At 42.8% G+C, this 26,689-nt stretch overlaps 1 protein-coding gene and 1 long non-coding RNA gene across 3 annotated transcripts in view; one reads left to right on the forward strand and one right to left on the reverse strand.

The window, feature by feature from the left end:
* The window catches only part of LOC140119660 (beta-1,4-galactosyltransferase 3-like), a 36,867-nt gene extending 35,168 nt beyond the window's left edge, over positions 1 to 1,699 (reverse strand). Inside the window, exon 1 of one of the 2 annotated variants that reach the window (XM_072138908.1) lies at positions 1,583 to 1,699. The gene's annotated coding sequence lies outside the window, so the exon portion shown is untranslated. Of the gene's footprint in view, positions 1 to 1,527; positions 1,549 to 1,582 lie in introns of those variants that run through there. The other variant, XM_072138910.1, reaches the window with a different exon arrangement.
* The window catches only part of LOC140119662 (uncharacterized), a 127,004-nt gene continuing 102,010 nt past the window's right edge, over positions 1,696 to 26,689 (forward strand). The window contains exon 1 of the long non-coding RNA XR_011853417.1: positions 1,696 to 1,805. This is a non-coding gene — a long non-coding RNA (uncharacterized lncRNA). The remainder of the gene's footprint in view (positions 1,806 to 26,689) is intronic.

The raw sequence follows: 26,689 nt of genomic DNA on the forward strand, positions 1-26,689 counted from the left end.
AAGAGAGGGCAGACCTGCCCCCCCCCCCCCTGGCCCCTCCAAGAGAGGGCAGACCTGTCCCCCCCCCCCCCTGGCCCCTCCAGGAGAGGGCAGACCTGTCCCCCCAGGCCCTTCCAAGAGAGGGCAGACCTGCCCCCCCCCCCCCTGGCCCCTCCAAGAGAGGGCAGACCTGTCCCCCCGGCCCTTCCAAGAGAGGGCAGACCTGCCCCCCCCCCCCCTGGCCCCTCCAAGAGAGGGCAGACCTGTCCCCCCGGCCCTTCCAAGAGAGGGCAGACCTGCCCCCCCCCCCCTGGCCCCTCCAAGAGAGGGCAGACCTGTCCCCCCGGCCCTTCCAAGAGAGGGCAGACCTGCCCCCCCCCCCTGGCCCCTCCAAGAGAGGGCAGACCTGTCCCCCTCCCTGGCCCCTCCAAGAGAGGGCAGACTTCCCTGATACACAATGCAGACAGGTATGGTGCGGTATGCTGTGCAGTGTGTACATTGTATAAGGTCCGGATGCCACCTGCTAATATCCATCAATGGGACAGAATATTTTTAGATCTTCTGACTCCTCCCGGGACACTAAACCTAGTAAAATCCTCGGCTGCTCAGCGAGTGCATCGTGTAACACGTAATTACCCAAACAACCGGCGTCATCATCTGTTCCTTGTCAATTAAGACTGCAAGCTCCTCAGGTCAGGGAGGGTAAAATGTGCACAGCACCAGGAGGTATCACACCAGGGGGTATCACACCAGGAGGTATCACACCATCAGATACCAATACATACGGTTTATATTCCAGGTCTGTGCGGGTTGTGTGTCCTCACACTGCTCTGCTCTGTGCACTGAGGCTGATCCTCTGCCCCTCTACTCTGAGTAAAAGCTGTAGAAAGCTGCTACAGCAGTCACTTACAGCAGAGGGGAGTGGCTGTGGAGCAGCTCAATGCACAGAACTAAGAGCACAGCAGTGTGAGGACAAACCTACAGTGGAGTACAGATCCTTTATTCTTATGAATGAAACCATCACAAGGTTCTGTGTACTAAACTGTAGAACCGGATCATCCTGTGCCGATAGATTCCATTTTACCTAATTCTTCAGCATTTTCAATATTTCTGCTTCCTCTCAATGAATGGAAACAACCCCAATTATAAAACCTATGCAGATCTAACCATTCTCACAGCTGAAGGTTCGTCACAATGTTCACATCCAGCACATAGAGAATAAGCTAACAATTTAATCCGATCCCGACAATCCTGAGTTGACACATTGTAACAAACCAATGCAACATAGCACAAAACAATCTCGCTGATGCCTATACCCTACAGGTCACATACAACTGTAGCAAACCCTCAGCTGTGAGAAGGATGTTGTCATGTTACCAAGTTTGGTACAATTATATCCAAAGTAAGAAATCCTTCACACTGACACACTGTAACGAATAATATTGGTACAGGATGCTGGATACAACTGTAACAAACCCTCAGCTGTGAGGAGGATGCCATCATTAGCAGGTTTGCTAGGATTATAGGCAATGATACACTGTAACGAACCATCAGAAAGTAATAGAGAGGTGTCGTCCCCTGTGTATTACAGGACAGCAGTTACCTCAGCGCTCCGCTCCCCGCTCTCTGCGGTCACCTGTTACTGTGCGCGCCCCCGGGACCAAGGACGTGCGCGGCCCCGAGCTCAGCGCGACGCAGCACAGAGACGGACGCGCACAGCGCTAAGCTCCGCCCACTGCTTAGACGGGTGACCCGGAGCGGGAGACGCGCAGCGGTTGTCACAGTTACCGGGCACAGCAGCCGCAATGTGTGACCTTTACCTCAGTGTAAGGATCAGGGTAATGTGTGTATGAGACAGGTCATAGGTCACACAACTCCCAACCTCTATAACAGGAAAAGAGAAGAGGCAGCGCCCCCCATAGACCCCATGTGTAATACCCCCCGAGGCAGCACAGCAACAGATAATAGCCCCAGTGACTATATACGGTGTGCTCCCTCTGCTCCTCCTCACATTGTGGCCCCTCTCCTCCTCATCATATTGTGGCCCCTATCCTCCTCCTCACATTGTGGCCCCTCTCCTCCTCCCCACATTGTGGCCCCTCTCCTCCTCATCATATTGTGGCCCCTCTCCTCCTCCTCCTCACATTGTGGCCCCTCTCCTCCTCCTCCTCACATTGTGGCCCCTCTGCTCCTCCTCACATTGTGGCCCCTCTCCTCCTCCTCACATTGTGGCCCCTCTCCTCCTCATCATATTGTGGCCCCTCTCCTCCTCATCATATTGTGGCCCCTCTCCTCCTCCTCACATTGTGGCCCCTCTCCTCCTCATCATATTGTGGCCCCTCTCCTCCTCCTCACATTGTGGCCCCTCTCCTCCTCCCCACATTGTGGCCCCTCTCCTCCTCCTCATCATATTGTGGCCCCTCTCCTCCTCCCCACATTGTGGCCCCTCTCCTCCTCCTCACATTGTGGCCCCTCTCCTCCTCATCATATTGTGGCCCCTCTCCTCCTCATATTGTGGCCCCTCTCCTCCTCCTCATATTGTGGCCCCCCTCCTCCTCATATTGTGGCCCCTCTCCTCCTCCCCACATTGTGGCCCCTCTCCTCCTCCTCACATTGTGGCCCCTCTCCTCCTCATCATATTGTGGCCCCTCTCCTCCTCCCCACATTGTGGCCCCTCTCCTCCTCATCATATTGTGGCCCTCTCCTCCTCATATTGTGGCCCCTCTCCTCCTCCTCATATTGTGGCCCCTCTCCTCCTCCCCACATTGTGGCCCCTCTCCTCCTCCTCATATTGTGGCCCCTCTCCTCCTCCCCACATTGTGGCCCCTCTCCTCCTCATCATATTGTGGCCCCTCTCCTCCTCATATTGCGGCCCCTCTGCTCCTCACATTGTGGCCCTTCTCCTCCTCACATTGTGGCCCCTCTCCTACTCCCCACATTGTGGCCCCTCTCCTACTCCCCACATTGTGGCCCCTCTCCTCCTCCCCACATTGTGGCCCCTCTCCTCCTCATCATATTGTGGCCCCTCTCCTCCTCATATTGTGGCCCCTCTCCTCCTCCTCACATTGTGGCCCCTCTCCTCCTCACATTGTGGCCCCTCTCCTCCTCCTCACATTGTGGCCCCTCTCCTCCTCCTCCTCACACTGTGGCCCCTCTCCTCCTCCTCCTCACATTGTGGCCCCTCTCCTCCTCCTCACATTGTGGCCCCTCTCCTCCTCCTCACATTGTGGCCCCTCTCCTCCTCCTCACATTGTGGCCCCTCTGCTCCACCTCACATTGTGGCCCCTCTCCTCCTCCTCATATTGTGGCCCTCTCCTCCTCCTCACATTGTGGCCCCTCTCCTCCTCCTCACATTGTGGCCCCTCTCCTCCTCCTCACATTGTGGCCCCTCTCCTCCTCCTCATATTGTGGCCCCTCTGCTGCTCCTCACATTGTGGCCCCTCTGCTGCTCCTCACATTGTGGCCCCTCTCCTCCTCATCATATTGTGGCCCCTCTCCTCCTCCTCCTCACATTGTGGCCCCTCTCCTCCTCCCCACATTGTGGCCCCTCTCCTCCTCCCCACATTGTGGCCCCTCTCCTCCTCCTCACATTGTGGCCCCTCTCCTCCTCATCATATTGTGGCCCCTCTCCTCCTCATATTGTGGCCACTCTCCTCCTCCCCACATTGTGGCCCCTCTCCTCCTCATCATATTGTGGCCCTCTCCTCATATTGTGGCCCTCTCCTCCTCATAATGTGGCCCCTCTCCTCCTCCCCACATTGTGGCCCCTCTCCTCCTCATCATATTGTGGCCCCTCTCGTCCTCATATTGCGGCCCCTCTGCTCCTCCTCACATTGTGGCCCCTCTCCTCCTCCCCACATTGTGGCCCCTCTCCTCCTCCTCACATTGTGGCCCCTCTCCTCCTCCCCACATTGTGGCCCCTCTCCTCCTCATCATATTGTGGCCATCTCCTCCTCATATTGTGGCCCCTCTCCCCCTCCTCACATTGTGGCCCCTCTCCTCCTCACATTGTGGCCCCTCTCCTCCTCCTCACATTGTGGCCCCTCTCCTCCTCCTCCTCACATTGTGGCCCCTCTCCTCCTCCTCCTCACATTGTGGCCCCTCTCCTCCTCCTCCTCACATTGTGGCCCCTCTCCTCCTCCTCACATTGTGGCCCCTCTCCTCCTCCTCACATTGTGGCCCCTCTCCTCCTCCTCACATTGTGGCCCCTCTGCTCCACCTCACATTGTGGCCCCTCTCCTCCTCCTCACATTGTGGCCCCTCTCCTCCTCCTCACATTGTGGCCCCTCTCCTCCTCCTCACATTGTGGCCCCTCTGCTCCACCTCACATTGTGGCCCCTCTGCTCCACCTCACATTGTGGCCCCTCTCCTCCTCATATTGTGGCCCCTCTCCTCCTCCTCACATTGTGGCCCCTCTCCTCCTCCTCACATTGTGGCCCCTCTCCTCCTCCTCATATTGTGGCCCCTCTGCTGCTCCTCACATTGTGGGCCCTCTCCTCCTCCTCACATTGTGGCCCCTCTCCTCCTCCTCACATTGTGGCCCCTCTCCTCCTCCTCATATTGTGGCCCCTCTCCTCCTCCTCATATTGTGGCCCCTCACCTTCTCCTCATATTGTGGCCCCTCTCCTCCTCATCATATTGTGGCCCCTCTCCTCCTAATCATATTGTGGCCCCTCTCCTCCTCCTCATATTGTGGCCCTCTCCTCCTCATATTGTGGCCCCTCTCCTCCTCCTCATATTGTGGCCCCTCTCCTTCTCCTCATATTGTGGCCCCTCTCCTTCTCCTCATATTGTGGCCCCTCTCCTCCTCATCATATTGTGGCGCTCTCCTCCTCATCATATTGTGGCCCTCTCCTCCTCCTCATATTGTGGCCCCTCTCCTCCTCATCATATTGTGGCCCTCTCCTCCTCCTCATATTGTGGCCCCTCTCCTTCTCCTCATATTGTGGCCCCTCTCCTCCTCATCATATTGTGGCCCTCTCCTCCTCCTCACATTGTGGCCCCTCTCCTCCTCTTCATATATATACGGTATATATATATATATATATATATATATATATGTATTATAGTAGTTATATTCCTGTACATAGGGAGCAGTATTATAGTAGTTATATTCCTGTACATAGGGGGCAGTATTATAGTAGTTATATTCCTGTACATAGGGGGCAGTATTATAGTAGTTATATTCCTGTACATAGGGAGCAGTATTATAGTAGTTATATTCCTGTACATAGGGGGCAGTATTATAGTAGTTATATTCCTGTACATAGGGGGCAGTATTATAGTAGTTATATTCTTGTACATAGGGGGCAGTATTATAGTAGTTATATTCTTGTACATAGGGGGCAGTATTATAGTAGTTATATTCTTGTACATAGGGGGCAGTATTATAGTAGTTATATTCCTGTACATAGGGGGCAGTATTATAGTAGTTATATTCCTGTACATAGGGAGCAGTATTATAGTAGTTAAATAGCTGAGATATATATATATATATATATATCTCAGCTATTTAACTACTATAATATATATATATATATATATATATATATCAGCTATTTAACTACTATAATACTGCTCCCTATGTACAGGAATATAACTACTATAATACTGCCCCCTATGTACAAGAATATAACTACTATAATACTGCCCCCTATGTACAAGAATATAACTACTATAATACTGCCCCCCATGTACAGGAATATAACTACTATAATACTGCTCCCTATGTACAAGAAAATAACTACTATAATACTGCCCCCTATGTACAAGAATATAACTACTATAATACTGCCCCCTATGTACAGGAATATAACTATTATAATACTGCCTCCTATGTACAAGAATATAACTACTATAATACTGCCCCCTATGTACAGGAATATAACTACTATAATACTGCCCCCTATGTACAGGAATATAACTACTATAATACTGCTCCCTATGTACAGGAATATAACTACTATAATACTACCCCCTATGTACAGGAATATAACTACTATAATACTGCCCCCCATGTACAGGAATATAACTACTATAATACTGCTCCCTATGTACAAGAAAATAACTACAATAATACTGCTCCCTATGTACAAGAAAATAACTACTATAATACTGCCCCCTATGTACAAGAATATAACTACTATAATACTGCCCCCTATGTACAGGAATATAACTATTATAATACTGCCTCCTATGTACAAGAATATAACTACTATAATACTGCCCCCTATGTACAGGAATATAACTACTATAATACTGCCCCCTATGTACAGGAATATAACTACTATAATACTGCTCCCTATGTACAGGAATATAACTACTATAATACTACCCCCTATGTACAGGAATATAACTACTATAATACTGCCCCCCATGTACAGGAATATAACTACTATAATACTGCTCCCTATGTACAAGAAAATAACTACTATAATACTGCCCCCTATGTACAAGAATATAACTACTATAATACTGCTCCCTATGTACAAGAAAATAACTACTATAATACTGCCCCCTATGTACAAGAATATAACTACTATAATACTGCCCCCTATGTACAGGAATATAACTATTATAATACTGCCTCCTATGTACAAGAATATAACTACTATAATACTGCCCCCTATGTACAGGAATATAACTACTATAATACTGCTCCCTATGTACAGGAATATAACTACTATAATACTGCCCCCTATGTACAGTAATATAACTACTATAATACTGCCCCCTATGTACAAGAATATAACTACTATAATACTGCTCCCTATGTACAGGAATATAACTACTATAATACTGCCCCCTATGTACAAGAATATAACTACTATAATACTGCCCCCTATGTACAAGAATATAACTACTATAATACTGCCCCCTATGTACAGGAATATAACTACTATAATACTGCTCCCTATGTACAGGAAAATAACTACTATAATACTGCCCCCTATGTACAAGAATATAACTACTATAATACTGCCCCCTATGTACAGGAATATAACTATTATAATACTGCCTCCTATGTACAAGAATATAACTACTATAATACTGCCCCCTATGTACAGGAATATAACTATTATAATACTGCCTCCTATGTACAAGAATATAACTACTATAATACTGCCCCCTATGTACAGGAATATAACTACTATAATACTGCCCCTATGTACAGGAATATAACTACTATAATACTGCCCCCTATGTACAGGAATATAACCACTATAATACTGCTCCCTATGTACAAGAATATAACTACTTTAATACTGCCCCCTATGTACAGGAATATAACTACTATAATACTGCCCCTATGTACAGGAATATAACTACTATAATACTGCTCCCTATGTACAAGAATATAACTACTATAATACTGCCCCCTATGTACAGGAATATAACTACTATAATACGGCTCCCTATGTACAAGAATATAACTACTATAATACTTCCCCCCTATGTACAGGAATATAACTACTATAATACTGCCCCCTATGTACAAGAATATAACTACTATAATACTGCCCCCTATGTACAAGAATATAACTACTATAATACTGCCCCCTATGTACAGGAATATAACTACTATAATACTGCTCCCTATGTACAAGAATATAACTACTATAATACTGCTCCCTATGTACAAGACTATAACTACTATAATACTGTCCCCTATGTACAAGAATATAACTACTATAATACTGCCCCCTATGTACAAGACTATAACTACTATAATACTGCCCCCTATGTACAAGACTATAACTACTATAATACTGCTCCCTATGTACAGGAATATAACTAGTATAATACTGCCCCCTATGTACAGGAATATAACTACTATAATACTGCCCCCTATGTACAAGAATATAACTACTATAATACTGCCCCCTATGTACAGGAATATAACTACTATAATACAACCCCCTATGTACAGGAATATAACTACTATAATACTGCCCCCTATGTACAGGAATATAACTACTATAATACTGCTCCTTATGTACAGGAATATAACTACTATAATACTGCTCCCTATGTACAAGAATATAACTACTATAATACTGCCCCCTATGTACAAGAATATAACTACTATAATACTGCTCCCTATGTACAAGACTATAACTACTATAATACTGTCCCTTATGTACAAGAATATAACTACTATAATACTGCCCCCTATGTACAAGACTATAACTACTATAATACTGCCCCCTATGTACAAGACTATAACTACTATAATACTGCCCCCTATGTACAGGAATATAACTATTATAATACTGCCCCCTATGTACAGGAATATAACTACTATAATACTGCCCCCTATGTACAAGAATATAACTACTATAATACTGCCCCCTATGTACAAGAATATAACTGCTATAATACTGCCCCCTATGTACAAGAATATAACTGCTATAATACTGCCCCCTATGTACAGGAATATAACTACTATAATACTGCCCCCTATGTACAAGAATATAACTACTATAATACTGCCCCCAATGTACAGGAATATAACTACTATAATACTGCCTCCTATGTACAAGAATATAACTACCATAATACTGCCCCCTATGTACAAGAATATAACTACTATAATACTGCCCTTATGTACAAGAATATAACTACTATAATACTGCCCCCTATGTACAGGAATATAACTACTATAATACTGCCTCCTATGTACAAGAATATAACTACTATAATTCTGCCCCTATGTACAAGAATATAACTACTATAATACTGCCCCTATGTACAAGAATATAACTACTATAATACTGCCCCTATGTACAACAATATAACTACTATAATACTGCCCCCTATGTACAAGAATATAACTACTATAATACTGCCCCTATGTACAAGAATATAACTACTATAATACTGCCCCCTATGTACAGGAATATACTACTATAATACTGCCCCCTATGTACAGGAATATAACTACTATAATACTGCCCCCTATGTACAAGACTATAACTACTATAATACTGCCCCCTATGTACAAGAATATAACTACTATAATACTGCCCCCAATGTACAGGAATATAATTACTATAATACTGCCCCCTATGTACAAGAATATAACTACCATAATACTGCCCCCTATGTACAATAATATAACTACCATAATACTGCCCCCTATGTACAAGAATATAACTACTATAATACTGCCCCCAATGTACAGGAATATAACTACTATAATACTGCCTCCTATGTACAAGAATATAACTACCATAATACTGCCCCCTATGTACAAGAATATAACTACTATAATACTGCCCCCTATGTACAAGAATATAACTACTATAATACTGCCCCTATGTACAAGAATATAACTACTATAATACTGCCTCCTATGTACAGGAATATAACTACTATAATACTGCCCCCTATGTACAAGAATATAACTACTATAATACTGCCCCCTATGTACAGGAATATAACTACTATAATACTACCCCTATGTACAAGAATATAACTACTATAATACTGCCCCCTATGTACAGGAATATAACTACTATAATACTGCCTCCTATGTACAAGAATATAACTACTATAATACTGCCCCTATGTACAAGAATATAACTACTATAATACTGCCCCTATGTACAAGAATATAACTACTATAATACTGCCCCCTATGTACAAGAATATAACTACTATAATACTGCCCCTATGTACAAGAATATAACTACTATAATACTGCCCCCTATGTACAAGAATATAACTACTATAATACTGCCCCCTATGTACAGGAATATAACTACTATAATACTGCCTCCTATGTACAAGAATATAACTACTATAATACTGCCCCTATGTACAAGAATATAACTACTATAATTCTGCCCCTTTGTACAAGAATATAACTACTATAATACTGCCCCCTATGTACAAGAATATAACTACTATAATACTGCCCCTATGTACAAGAATATAACTACTATAATACTGCCCCCTATGTACAGGAATATAACTACTATAATACTGCCCCCTATGTACAGGAATATAACTACTATAATACTGCCCCCTATGTACAAGAATATAACTACTATAATACTGCCCCCTATGTACAAGAATATAACTACTATAATACTGCCCCCAATGTACAGGAATATAATTACTATAATACTGCCCCCTATGTACAAGAATATAACTACCATAATACTGCCCCCTATGTACAAGAATATAACTACCATAATACTGCCCCCTATGTACAAGAATATAACTACTATAATACTGCCCCCTATGTACAGGGATATAACTACTATAATACTGCCCCCTATGTACAGGAATATAACTACTATAATACTGCCCCCCTATGTACAGGAATATAACTACTATATTACTGCCCCCTATGTACAGGAATATAACTACTATAATACTGCCCCCTATGTACAAGAATATAACTACTATAATACTGCCCCCCCCCTATGTACAAGAATATAACTACTATAATACTGCCCCCTATGTACAGGAATATAACTACTATAATACTGCCCCCTATGTACAGGAATATAACTACTATAATACTGCCCCCTATGTACAAGAATATAACTACTATAATACTGCCCCCTATGTACAGGAATATAACTACTATATTACTGCCCCCTATGTACAGCAATATAACTACTATAATACTGCCTCCTATGTACAAGAATATAACTACTATAATACTGCCCCCTATGTACAGGAATATAACTACTATAATACTGCCCCCCTATGTACAAGAATATAACTACTATAATACTGCCCCCTATGTACAAGAATATAACTACTATAATACTGCCCCCTATGTACAGGAATATAACTACTATAATACTGCCCCCTATGTACAAGAATATAACTACTATAATACTGCCCCCTATGTACAAGAATATAACTACTATAATACTGCCTCCTATGTACAGGAATATAACTACTATAATACTGCCCCCTATGTACAGGAATATAACTACTATAATACTGCCCCCTATGTACAAGAATATAACTACTATAATACTGCCCCCTATGTACAGGAATATAACTACTATAATACTTCCCCCTATGTACAGGAATATAACTACTATAATACTGCCCCCTATGGACAGGAATATAACTACTATAATACTGCCCCCTATGTACAAGAATATAACTACTATAATACTGCCCCCTATGTACAGGAATATAACTACTATAATACTGCCCCCTATGTCCAAGAATATAACTACTATAATACTGCCCCCTATGTACAGGAATATAACTACTATAATACTGCCCCCTATGTACAGGAATATAACTACTATAATACTGCCCCCTATGGACAGGAATATAACTACTATAATACTGCCCCTATGTACAGGAATATAACTACTATAATACTGCCCCCTATGTACAAGAATATAACTACTATAATACTGCCCCCTATGTACAAGAATATAACTACTATAATACTGCCCCCTATGTACAGGAATATAACTACTATAATACTGCCCCCTATGTACAAGAATATAACTACTATAATACTGCCTCCTATGTACAAGAATATAACTACTATAATACTGCCCCTATGTACAGGAATATAACTATTATAATACTGCCCCCTATGTACAAGAATATAACTAATATAATACTGCCCCCTATGTACAAGAATATAACTACTATAATACTGCCCCCTATGTACAAGAATATAACTACTATAATACTGCCCCCTATGTACAGGAATATAACTACTATAATACTGCCCCCTATGTACAAGAATATAACTACTATAATACTGCCCCCTATGTACAGGAATATAACTACTATAATACTGCCCCCTATGTACAAGAATATAACTACTATAATACTGCCTCCTATGTACAGGAATATAACTACTATAATACTGCCCCCTATGTACAAGAATATAACTACTATAATACTGCCCCTATGTACAGGGATATAACTACTATATGTAAATCACTCACATTGGCTGCGGATGGTGGTATATACGGTGCCCCCTTCCTGTATGTAATCTTGGTGACCTCTGATCTCTTCTTTATTCTCCCATCAGTCTTTGTGTGGTATAAAGTTTCCGGCAGTAAAGTTTCGGACTCCTCTGCCACGAGGACACAGACGTGATGTACGTTACCATAGAACCATCTGGGTTCCTCTAAGTGTCACGTCAGCTTCCAATTTCACAGTCGGCAGCAGAAGCTTCCAGTGCTTTGATAAGTTGTAGCGGCAGCTTAAAGGTCCGGGGCTCAGCCTGGAGCTGCTCCCCCCCAGTTATCGCACTTTTCCTCGGAGAGTGCGTCAGGATTAAGTGATTTAGAAGGCGTCTGTTCTTTAAGTGAATAGGAAGGCGCATTACGGTATAAATAATGCACCACATAGGTGCTGAGTATGGGAAATAAATTTACACCCTGGTGCCGGGCGGACGCGGGGATTAGGAGTGACGCTAAAATGAAATCGCCTGATCATAAAAAATGCAGTGAAGAGCAGACGCTTCATCCCCCCAGTATTAGTCTAATGGGACTGTTCTCCCCCCCTTCATTAATACTGCATGAAGCGTTTTACTGGAGAGTCACAGATAAGAGAGAGGTGTTAAAGGGAACCTGTCAGCAGGTGTGACCTTCTGCAGCCAGTGTTATGTATTGTCCCTGGAGAGATGTGTAATCAGACCTCACACTGCTGTGCTTTGTGCTCTCTGCAGCCAGTGTTAGGTATTGTCCCTGGAGAGATGTGTAATCAGACCTCACACTGCTGTGCTCTGTGCTCTCTGCAGCCAGTGTTATGTATTGTCCCTGGAGAGATGTGTAATCAGACCTCACACTGCTGTGCTCTGTGCTCTCTGCAGCCAGTGTTATGTATTGTCCCTGGAGAGATGTGTAATCAGACCTCACACTGCTGTGCTCTGTGCTCTCTGCAGCCAGTGTTATGTATTGTCCCTGGAGAGATGTGTAATCAGACCTCACGCTGCTGTGCTCTGTGCTATCTGCAGCCAGTGTTATGTATTGTCCCTGGAGAGATGTGTAATCAGACCTTTGTGTATGTTGTTAGTAGCAGCAGGACTGTGATATATGGATTTATATTCCAGGATTGTTGTATCACCCGGTGCACTGGGAGATGCTAAAATCCTCAAGTATGTTTCCACAGTATTTCACAGTCCTGCTGCTACTAACAACATACACAAAGGTCTGATTACACATCTCTCCAGGGACTATATATAGCACTGGCTGCAGCATATTATCTCTTAGTGGAATTATTATAATGTTGTTTTTGCTTCTGTTCCTCTGACTTCTTGCTATTTCAGTTCAGTGTGATACTGTGAAACCATTGCTGGGCCCTGATGTCTGTTATCTCCACCTCTACCCCACTTACTTTGTCCCCCCTATGCTGTCCACTGGCTCTGCCCCCTGCCCCTGCTGACCCATGGACCCAGGGAAGACAGATAAGAGGGGCCACAGTACGTGGGAAAGATGAGAGGGGCCACAATATGAGGAGAAGATGAGAGGCCATAATATAAGGGGGGGAATGAGAGGGGCCACAATATGAGGAGAAGATGAGAGGCCATAATATAAGGGGGGGAATGAGAGGGGCCACAATATGAGGAGAAGATGAGAGGCCATAATATAAGGGGGGGAAATGAGAGGGGCCACAATATGATGGGGAGATGAGAGGACACAATATAAGTGGGGGAATGAGAGGGGCCACAATATGAGGGGGAGATGAGAGGACACAATATAAGTGGGGGAATGAGAGGGGCCACAATATGAGGGGAAGATGAGAGGACACAATATAAGGGGGGTAATGAGAGGGGCCACAATATAAGGGGGGTAATGAGAGGGGCCACAATATGAGGGGGAGATGAGAGGACACAATATAAGTGGGGGAATGAGAGGGGCCACAATAGGAGGGGAAGATGAGAGGCCACAATATAAGGGTCGTAATGAGAGGGCCACAATAGGAGGGGAAGATGAGAGGCCACAATATAAGGGGGGGAATGAGAGGGGCCACAATATAAGGGGGGGAATGAGAGGGGCCACAATATGAGGGGGAGATGAGAGGACACAATATAAGGGGGGGAATGAGAGGGGCCACAATATGAGGGGAAGATGAGAGGCCACAATATAAGGGGGGGGAATGAGAGGGGCCACAATAGGAGGGGAAGATGAGAGGCCACAATATAAGGGGGGGGGGGGGGTGAGAGGGGCCACAATATAAGGGGGGGAATGAGATGGGCCACAATAGGAGGGGAAGATGAGAGGACACAATATAAGAGGGAGAGGATAAGAGCCACAATATGAAGGCCAGAGGAGATACCACAGAGGTAACAGTTGCTTGCTATAAGACTTTATACCTAATTCTTGACCCTAATGGTGCACCCACCCGTGGTGTTTGACACATGCGTTTCTGAACTAAATGTAACAGCTGTAATTTGCCTAATTAAACTGATGTTAACATTTGTGTTTACAAAACGCAACTGTTAACACGATGTAACACATGCATCTCTACAACATAAGAAGACCCCACATGGTCGTTTGGGGTTCCGGCCATGATGTTCCATCAGTTAGAGGGAAGGAGACCCCAAGTCTTGTGATCAGTAGGGATCCCAGTGGTAAGATTTCTCCCCGTATCAAATTTGGGATAATCCTCTTACTGATGACCTCGTAATCCCTGGAAGTATAAAGCAAGGGGGGCGCCGCCCGAGGCAAAGCTTAAGTTGTCAGGGAAACATGAATGCCCCTTCATGTGAACTTACTGCTGTATTCAGGATAAACTTTCCTGTAAAGTTTGGTGTCAGGCGCCCGGGACGTCCTCTAAGTGTCCAGCGCATACAATATTCTCTCCCAGATCTGCAGGACAGGTGTTTTTACCTGAATCGACTCTTTTAGATTCACCTTGAAGTCAAGCATTGATCCAGGTATCAAAGAGCATCCACAATCACCTTCTAAGATATTAACAAGGACTCATCATTAATTAAAGGGACGGGGGGCGATCAATAATTCATGCAGGATAATGGTAATGGAGGATCACATTAATTTAATGCAAATCACAGGTGGAAAGGACGTTCACAATAATAGCCCCAGAACAGCGCAGTCTGCAATATGTGCAGTGTCCTGTGTAGTGTGCAGGGGGCGCCACATTCAGGATTTCTGGTGCCTGTTCTGCATGGATCTCGTGCCCCCTACACTGCCCTGGCAGAGTACACCAACTTTTTTTTGGTGCACCTTTAACCCCTTAAAGGTGCACGATGTTCACTAACATCATGGTGCGGCAGCAGGCTGAGCTTTCCTCATACACATGGGGTGCTTTCTGCATAATAGTAGTTATATTCCTGTACATAGGGGGCAGTATTATAGTAGTTATATTCTTGTACATAGGGGGCAGTATTATAGTAGTTATATTCCTGTACATAGGGGGCAGTATTATAGTAGTTATATTACTGTACATAGGGGCAGTATTATAGTAGTTATATTCTTGTACATAGGTTGCAGTATTATAGTAGTTATATTCTTGTACATAGGGGGCAGTATTATAGTAGGTGTATTACTGTACATAGGGGGCAGTATTGTAGTAGTTATATTCTTGTACATAGGGGGCAGTATTATAGTAGTTATATTCCTGTACATAGGGGGCAGTATTATAGTAGTTATATTCTTGTACATAGGGGGCAGTATTATAGTAGTTATATTACTGTAAATAGGGGGCAGTATTATTGTAGTTATATTACTGTACATAGGGGGCAGTATTATAGTAGTTATATTCTTGTACATAGGAGGCAGTATTATAGTAGTTATATTCTTGTACATAGGGGGCAGTATTATAGTAGTTATATTCTTGTACATAGGGGGCAGTATTACAGTAGTTATATTCTTGTACATAGGGGGCAGTATTACAGTAGTTATATTCTTGTACATAGGAGGCAGTATTATAGTAGTTATATTTTTGTACATAGGGGGCAGTATTATAGTAGTTATATTCTTGTACATAGGGGGCAGTATTACAGTAGTTATATTCTTGTACATAGGAGGCAGTATTATAGTAGTTATATTCTTGTACATAGGGGGCAGTATTATAGTAGTTATATTCTTGTACATAGGGGGCAGTATTATAGTAGTTATATTCTTGTACATAGGGGGCAGTATTACAGTAGTTATATTCTTGTACATAGGTTGCAGTATTATAGTAGTTATATTCTTGTACATAGGGGGCAGTATTATAATAGTTATATTACTGTACATAGGGGGCAGTATTATAGTAGTTATATTCTTGTACATAGGTTGCAGTATTATAGTAGTTATATTCTTGTACATAGGGGGCAATATTATAGTAGTTATATTCTTGTACATAGGGGGCAGTATTATAGTAGTTATATTCTTGTACATAGGGGGCAGTATTATAGTAGTTATATTCTTGTACATAGGGGGCAGTATTATAGTAGTTATATTCTTGTACATAGGGGGCAGTATTATAGCAGTTATATTCTTGTACATAGGGGGCAGTATTATAGTAGTTATATTCCTGTACATAGGGGGCAGTATTATAGTAGTTATATTCCAGTACATAGGGGGCAGTATTATAGTAGTTATATTCCTGTACATAGGGGGCAGTATTATAGTAGTTATATTCCTGTACATAGGGGGCAGTATTATAGTAGTTATATTCCTGTACATAGGGGGCAGTATTATTGTAGTTATATTACTGTACATAGGGGGCAGTATTATAGTAGTTATATTCTTGTACATAGGAGGCAGTATTATAGTAGTTATATTCTTGTACATAGGGGGCAGTATTATAGTAGTTATATTCTTGTACATAGGGGGCAGTATTACAGTAGTTATATTCTTGTACATAGGGGGCAGTATTACAGTAGTTATATTCTTGTACATAGGTTGCAGTATTATAGTAGTTATATTCTTGTACATAGAGGGCAGTATTATAGTAGTTATATTCCTGTACATAGGGGGCAGTATTTTAGTAGTTATATTCTTGTACATAGGGGGCAGTATTATAGTAGTTATATTCTTGTACATAGGGGGCAGGATTATAGTAGTTATATTCTTGTACATAGGGGGCAGTATTATAGCAGTTATATTCTTATACATAGGGGGCAGTATTATAGTAGTTATATTCCTGTACATAGGGGGCAGTATTATAGTAGTTATATTCCAGTACATAGGGGGCAGTATTATAGTAGTTATATTCCTGTACATAGAGGGCAGTATTATAGTAGTTATATTCCTGTACATAGGGGGCAGTATTATAGTAGTTATATTCCTGTACATAGGGGACAGTATTATAGTAGTTATATTCTTGTACATAGGAGGCAGTATTATAGTAGTTATATTCTTGTACATAGGGGGCAGTATTATAGTAGTTATATTCTTGTACATAGGGGACATTATTATAGTAGTTATATTCTTGTACATAGAGGGCAGTATTATAGTAGTTATATTCCTGTACATAGGGGGCAGTATTATAGTAGTTATATTCCTGTACATAGGGGGCAGTATTATAGTAGTTATATTCTTGTACATAGGGGGCAGTATTATAGTAGTTATATTCCTGTACATAGGAGGCAGTATTATAGTAGTTATATTCTTGTACATAGGGGGCAGTATTATAGTAGTTATATTCCTGCACATAGGAGCAGTATTATAGCAGTTATATTCTTGTACATAGGGGGCAGTATTATAGTAGTTATATTCTTGTACATAGGGGGCAGTATTATAGTAGTTATATTCCTGTACATAGGGGGCAGTATTATAGTAGTTATATTCTTGTACATAGGGGGCAGTATTATAGTAGTTATATTCTTGTACATAGGAGCAGTATTATAGTAGTTATATTCCTGTATATAGGGGCAGTATTATAGTAGTTATATTCCTGTACATAGGGGGCAGTATTATAGTAGTTATATTCCTGTACATAGGGGGCAGTATTATAGTAGTTATATTCCTGTACATAGGGGGCAGTATTATTGTAGTTATATTCTTGTACATAGGGGGCAGTATTATAGTAGTTATATTCCTGTACATAGGGAGCAGTATTATAGTAGTTATATTCTTGTACATAGGGGGCAGTATTATAGTAGTTATATTCCTGTACATAGGGGGCCGTATTATAGTAGTTTTATTCTTGTACATAGGGGGCAGTATTATAGTAGTTATATTACTGTACATAGGGGGCAGTATTATTGTAGTTATATTACTGTACATAGGGGACATTATTATAGTAGTTATATTCTTGTACATAGGGGGCAGTATTATAGTAGTTATATTCTTGTACATAGGGGGCAGTATTATAGTAGTTATATTACTGTACATAGGGGGCAGTATTATAGTAGTTATATTCTTGTACATACGTTGCACTATTATAGTAGTTATATTCTTGTACATAGGGGGCAGTATTATAGTAGGTGTATTACTGTACATATGGGGCAGTATTGTAGTAGTTATATTCTTGTACATAGGGGGCAGTATTATAGTAGTTATGTTCCTGTACATAGGGGGCAGTATTATAGTAGTTATATTCTTGTACATAGGGAGCAGTATTATAGTAGTTATATTCTTGTACATAGGGGGCAGTATTATAGTAGTTATATTCTTGTACATAGGGGGCAGTATTATAGTAGTTATATTCCTGTACATAGGGGGCAGTATTATAGTAGTTATATTCCTGTACATAGGGGGCAGTATTATAGTAGTTATATTCTTGTACATAGGGGGCAGTATTATAGTAGTTATATTCCTGTACATAGGGGGCAGTATTATAGTAGTTATATTCCTGTACATAGGGGGCAGTATTATAGTAGTTATATTCTTGTACATAGGGGGCAGTATTATAGTAGTTATATTCCTGTACATAGGGGCAGTATTATAGTAGTTATATTCCTGTACATAGGGGGCAGTATTATAGTTGTTATATTCCTGTACATAGGGGGCAGTATTATAGTAGTTATATTCCTGTACATAGGGGGCAGTATTATAGTAGTTATATTCTTGTACATAGGGGGCAGTATTATAGTAGTTATATTCTTGTACATAGGGGGCAGTATTATAGTAGTTATATTCTTGCACATAGGGGGCAGTATTATAGTAGTTATATTCCTGTACATAGGGGGCAGTATTATAGTATTTATATTCTTGTACATAGGGGACAGTATTATAGTAGTTATATTCCTGTACATAGGGGGCAGTATTATAGTAGTTATATTCTTGTACATAGGGGGCAGTATTATAGTAGTTATATTCTTGTACATAGGGGGCAGTATTATAGTAGTTATATTCCTGTACATAGGGGGCAGTATTATAGTAGTTATATTCTTGTACATAGGGGGCAGTATTATAGTAGTTATATTCTTGTACATAGGGGGCAGTATTATAGTAGTTATATTCCTGTACATAGGGGGCAGTATTATAGTAGTTATATTCCTGTACATAGGGGGCAGTATTATAGTAGTTATATTCCTGTACATAGGGGGCAGTGTTATAGTAGTTATATTCCTGTACATAGGGGCAGTATTATAGTAGTTATATCCCTGTACATAGGGGGCAGTATTATAGTAGTTATATTCCTGTACATAGGGGGCAGTATTATAGTAGTTATATTCTTGTACATAGGGGCAGTATTATAGTAGTTATATTCCTGTACATAGGGGGCAGTATTATAGTAGTTATATTCTTGTACATAGGGGGCAGTATTATAGTAGTTATATTCCTGTACATAGGGGGCAGTATTACCCCTGATGAATCTGTCATCATGTTTTCTCTCTGTGGACAATTTGTAAGTAGTTTCCCACTTTCTTTCTATCAGACTTACCCAACTCGTTTTGGTGAAACTTTCTTGCAGCGATTTCACCATACAAGAGAAAACATCTTTGTTTATTTAGCTTTTTGGTGTGTGACGTCCTTGTACTTATTTTGGTAACTATCGTTTCCTTTCACAATCCTCTCGCAGAGACAAACACATTATACAATACAGATTTTCCATGTTGCTGTATACACAATCAGGTCTCTTACATAAGTTCCACCTGCAGTGCAGTAGTGTAGCTAATACAATGGGATAACTATGGATGGCTGTAGAGGCTGCAGGGTATTTTGATTGTGGTTTTATCCTTGCATGGGGCGCACCACGTGAGGTTACTGCAGTCCCTGTGTCCTGGTACTGGAGGTTATAGTTGGACTTCTATTAAAGTGAATCTGACCTTTTAATAGAATTTGCAGGAATCAGAGCTGGAGGCTGGAGAGCGGCTGCTATGATGTCTCCCCGGAGCAGCACGAACCTTAGTAAATGAGCCCCACTATGCATGCGGAGAGCTGCCTCACACACTAGTAGTTCAGCCAGTGACATAGGCACTATGATCCACTCCATCAGGAACTTCATTACGACTTCTCTCGGCTGTGACTCGGCCGTTAAATGTGAAGCGGCACATCTCCACACTGCGCCCCTAAAAAAAAACACAGTCACTTACAATATAATGGATCGTATATTATCCTCACAACACGACTGAACATGCTACTCCCCATATAAAACGTCCTTTGTAAAGGCTCCCGAATAAATTATAGTGCCCACAATTTATCAGATATACCAGACTTCCTGAACTGATTACGTGCAGAACCCCATTAATAATATGAAGCCCCACTAAGGCTGGGGACATATAATGCATCAGGTGAAACTCCTGAACAAATGCCTCCATATGAGTTACTTATACCCGTGCATTACCCCTAAAATTAGTAATAATTAACAAGGTAAAACTCATATTACTACGTCTGTGTCGAGCCTGATGCGTTTTCACTGCTTTATAACAACCCTGTTAGTAATTTACATCCGGCACCCTACTAATACTTATATATATATTATGCATTATACACACAGGGCCCTTCTTCCCTTATATTTATCTACAGCTCTCCTAATTTATTTATAGACCCCCCCCCCCCAATTTATTTATAACGGCTCCCATATACATCCTCCCTAATTAACTTATATACATAACAACCAGCTAGTGTAATTTAAACCCAGCCCCTATATACAGAGTTCCTATTCATTTAATCATATACAGCCCCCTATAGATGGCATATACAGCCAGACCTCTATTGGTAGTATACACTAACAGATACTCCCCCATAGATAGTATATACAGCCATTACACTCCCCATAGATTGTATATACAGCCATGACACCCCCATAGATAGTATATACAGCCAGACCCTCATAGATTGTATATACAGCCATGAAAACCCGATAGATAGTGTATACAGCCATTACACTCCCCATAGATTGTATATACAGCCATGACACCCCCTTAGGTAGTATATACAGCCATGACACCCCCATAGATAGTATACACAGCCATGACACCCGCCTACAGATAGTATATACAGCCATGACCCTCCCCATAGATTGTATATACAGCCATGTCACCCCCATAGATAGTATATACAGCCAGACCCTCATAGATTGTATATACAGCCATGAAAACCCGATAGATAGTGTATACAGCCATGACACTCCCCATAGATTGTATATACAGCCATGACACCCCCATAGATAGTATATACAGCCAGACCCTCATAGATTGTATATACAGCCATGAAAACCCGATAGATAGTGTATACAGCCATTACACTCCCCATAGATTGTATATACAACCATGACACCCCCTTAGGTAGTATATACAGCCATGACACCCCCATAGATAGTATATACAGCCATGACACCCGCTTATAGATAGTATACACAGCCATGACACCCGCCTACAGATAGTATATACAGCCATGACCCTCCCCATAGATTGTATATACAGCCATGACACCCGCCTATAGATAGTATATACAGCCAGACCCTCATAGATTGTATATACAGCCATGAAAACCCGATAGATAGTGTATACAGCCATTACACTCCCCATAGATTGTATATACAGCCATGACACCCCCTTAGGTTGTATATACAGCCATGACACCCCCATAGATAGTACATACAGCCATGACACCCGCTTATAGATTGTATATACAGCCATGACACCCCCATAGGTTGTATATACAGCCATGACACCCCCATAGGTTGTATATACAGCCATGACACCCGCCTACAGATAGTATATACAGCCATGACACCCGCCTACAGATAGTATATACAGCCATGACACCCGCCTACAGATAGTATATACAGCCATGACACCCGCCTACAGATAGTATATACAGCCATGACACCCGCCTACAGGTAGTATATGCAGCCATGACACCCGCCTATAGATAGTATACACAGCTATGACACCCGCCTATAGATAGTATACACAGCCATGACACCCGCCTATAGATAGTATATACAGCCATGACACCCGCCTATAGATAGTATATACAGCCATGACACCCGCCTATAGATAGTATACACAGCTATGACACCCGCCTATAGATAGTATACACAGCCATGACACCCGCCTATAGATAGTATATACAGCCATGACACCCGCCTACAGATAGTATATACAGCCATGACACCCGCTTATAGATAGTATATACAGCCATGACACCCGCCTACAGATAGTATATACAGCCATGACACCCGCTTATAGATTGTATATACAGCCATGACACCCCCATAGGTTGTATATACAGCCATGACACCCGCCTACAGATAGTATATACAGCCATGACACCCGCCTATAGATAGTATATACAGCCATGACACCCGCCTATAGATAGTATATACAGCCATGACACCCGCCTATAGATAGTATATACAGCCATGACACCCGCCTATAGATAGTATATACAGCCATGACACGCGCCTATAGATAGTATACACAGCCATGACACCCGCCTATAGATAGTATATACAGCCATGACACCCGCCTACAGATAGTATATACAGCCATGACACCCGCCTACAGATAGTATATACAGCCATGACACCCGCCTACAGATAGTATATACAGCCATGACACCCGCTTATAGATTGTATATACAGCCATGACACCCCCATAGGTTGTATATACAGCCATGACACCCGCCTACAGATAGTATATACAGCCATGACACCCGCCTATAGATAGTATATACAGCCATGACACCCGCCTATAGATAGTATATACAGCCATGACACCCGCCTATAGATAGTATATACAGCCATGACACGCGCCTATAGATGGTATGATTATATTCTGCATCTTTCTATTATCCTTTGGGATTTGGTTGCTCTCAGTGATGGCTTTTCAGGCTTTGTACCTTTACCACTAGATGGCGCCAGGCGGTCATAATACTTTCCAGTAAGAAATCTAGAAATCTAGATAATTGTATTTATTTTTAGGATTATTTTGTAACTTTGCTACTTTGATTTATAGTATTCTTCATGATCTGGCACCAGCAGTGTATGAGGGAGGGTCAGTGGTATATGATCTGGTACCAGCAGTGTATGAGGGAGGGTTAGTGGTATATGATCTGGTACCAGTAGTGTATGAGGGAGGGTCAGTGGTATATGATCTGGTACCAGTAGTGCATGAGGGAGGGTCAGTGGTATATGAACTGGTACCAGTAGTGGATGAGCGAGGGTTAGTGGTATATGATCTGGTACCAGCAGTGTATGAGGGAGGGTTAGTGATATATGATCTGGTACCAGCAGTGGATGAGCGAGGGTCAGTGGTATATGATCTGGTACCAGCAGTGTATGAGGGAGGGTCAGTGGTATATGATCTGGTACCAGCAGTGTATGAGGGAGGGTTAGTGGTATATAAACTGGTACCAGCAGTATATAAGGGAGGGTCAGTGGTATATAAACTGGTACCAGCAGTGTATGAGGGAGGGTTAGTGATATATGATCTGGTACCAGCAGTGTATGAGGGAGGGTTAGTGGTATATGATCTGGCACCAGCAGTGTATGAGGGAGGGTCAGTGGTATATGATCTGGTACCAGCAGTGTATGAGGGAGGGTCAGTGGTATATGATCTGGTACCAGCAGTGTATGAGGGAGGGTCAGTGGTATATGATCTGGTACCAGCAGTGTATGAGGGAGGGTTAGTGGTATATAAACTGGTACCAGCAGTATATAAGGGAGGGTCAGTGGTATATAAACTGGTACCAGCAGTGTATGAGGAAGGGTTAGTGATATATGATCTGGTACCAGTAGTGTATGAGGGAGGGTTAGTGATATATGATCTGGTACCAGCAGTGTATGAGGGAGGGTCAGTGGTATATAAACTGGTACCAGCAGTGTATGAGGGAGGGTCAGTGGTATATAAACTGGTACCAGTAGTGTATGAGGGAGGGTCAGTGGTATATGATCTGGTACCAGTAGTGTATGAGGGAGGGTTAGTGATATATGATCTGGTACCAGCAGTGTATGAGGGAGGGTTAGTGGTATATGATCTGGTACCAGCAGTGTATGAGGGAGGGTAAGTGGTATATGATCTGGTACCAGCAGTGTATGAGGGAGGGTTAGTGATATATGATCTGGTACCAGCAGTGTATGAGGGAGGGTCAGTGGTATATGATCTGGTACCAGTAGTGTATGAGGGAGGGTCAGTGGTATATGATCTGGTACCAGCAGTGTATGAGGGAGGGTAAGTGGTATATGATCTGGTACCAGCAGTGTATGAGGGAGGGTTAGTGATATATGATCTGGTACCAGCAGTGTATGAGGGAGGGTCAGTGGTATATGATCTGGTACCAGCAGTGTATGAGGGAGGGTCAGTGGTATATAAACTGGTACCAGTAGTGCATGAGGGAGGGTCAGTGGTATATAAACTGGTACCAGTAGTGTATGAGGGAGGGTCAGTGGTATATAAACTGGCACCAGCAGTGTATGAGGGAGGGTTAGTGGTATATGATCTGGTACCAGCAGTGTATGAGGGAGGGTTAGTGGTATATAAACTGGCACCAGCAGTGTATGAGGGAGGGTTAGTGATATATGATCTGGTACCAGCAGTGTATGAGGGAGGGTTAGTGGTATATGATCTGGTACCAGTAGTGTATGAGGGAGGGTCAGTGGTATATGATCTGGTACCAGCAGTGTATGAGGGAGGGTTAGTGGTATATAAACTGGTACCAGTAGTGTATGAGGGAGGGTCAGTGGTATATGATCTGGTACCAGCAGTGTATGAGGGAGGGTCAGTGGTATATGATCTGGTACCAGCAGTGTATGAGGGAGAGTCAGTGGTATATGATCTGGTACCAGCAGTGTATGAGGGAGGGTCAGTGGTATATGATCTGGTACCAGCAGTGTATGAGGGAGGGTCAGTGGTATATGATCTGGTACCAGTAGTGGATGAGCGAGGGTTAGTGGTATATGATCTGGTACCAGCAGTATATAAGGGAGGGTCAGTGGTATATGATCTGGTACCAGCAGTGTATGAGGGAGGGTTAGTGGTATATAAACTGGCACCAGCAGTGTATGAGGGAGGGTTAGTGATATATGATCTGGTACCAGCAGTGTATAAGGGAGGGTCAGTGGTATATGATCTGGTACCAGCAGTGTATGAGCGAGGGTCAGTGGTATATGATCTGGTACCAGCAGTGTATGAGGGAGGGTTAGTGGTATATAAACTGGCACCAGCAGTGTATGAGGGAGGGTTAGTGATATATGATCTGGTACCAGCAGTGTATAAGGGAGGGTCAGTGGTATATGATCTGGTACCAGCAGTGTATGAGGGAGGGTTAGTGGTATATAAACTGGTACCAGTAGTGTATGAGGGAGGGCCAGTGGTATATGATCTGGTACCAGCAGTGTATGAGGGAGGGTCAGTGGTATATGATCTGGTACCAGCAGTGTATGAGGGAGAGTCAGTGGTATATGATCTGGTACCAGCAGTGTATGAGGGAGGGTCAGTGGTATATGATCTGGTACCAGCAGTGTATGAGGGAGGGTCAGTGGTATATGATCTGGTACCAGTAGTGTATGAGGGAGGGTTAGTGATATATGATCTGGTACCAGCAGTGTATAAGGGAGGGTCAGTGGTATATGATCTGGTACCAGCAGTGTATGAGCGAGGGTCAGTGGTATATGATCTGGTACCAGCAGTGTATGAGGGAGGGTTAGTGGTATATAAACTGGCACCAGCAGTGTATGAGGGAGGGTTAGTGATATATGATCTGGTACCAGCAGTGTATAAGGGAGGGTCAGTGGTATATGATCTGGTACCAGCAGTGTATGAGGGAGGGTTAGTGGTATATAAACTGGTACCAGTAGTGTATGAGGGAGGGTCAGTGGTATATGATCTGGTACCAGCAGTGTATGAGGGAGGGTCAGTGGTATATGATCTGGTACCAGCAGTGTATGAGGGAGAGTCAGTGGTATATGATCTGGTACCAGCAGTGTATGAGGGAGGGTCAGTGGTATATGATCTGGTACCAGCAGTGTATGAGGGAGGGTCAGTGGTATATGATCTGGTACCAGTAGTGGATGAGCGAGGGTTAGTGGTATATGATCTGGTACCAGCAGTATATAAGGGAGGGTCAGTGGTATATGATCTGGTACCAGCAGTGTATCAGGGAGGGTCAGTGGTATATGATCTGGTACCAGCAGTGTATGAGGGAGAGTCAGTGGTATATGATCTGGTACCAGCAGTGTATGAGGGAGGGTCAGTGGTATATGATCTGGTACCAGCAGTGTATGAGGGAGGGTCAGTGGTATATGATCTGGTACCAGTAGTGGATGAGCGAGGGTTAGTGGTATATGATCTGGTACCAGCAGTATATAAGGGAGGGTCAGTGGTATATGATCTGGTACCAGCAGTGTATAAGGGAGGGTC

This window comes from Engystomops pustulosus, chromosome 2 (assembly GCF_040894005.1).
Source record: "Engystomops pustulosus chromosome 2, aEngPut4.maternal, whole genome shotgun sequence".
NCBI classification, from domain to species: domain Eukaryota; kingdom Metazoa; phylum Chordata; class Amphibia; order Anura; family Leptodactylidae; genus Engystomops; species Engystomops pustulosus.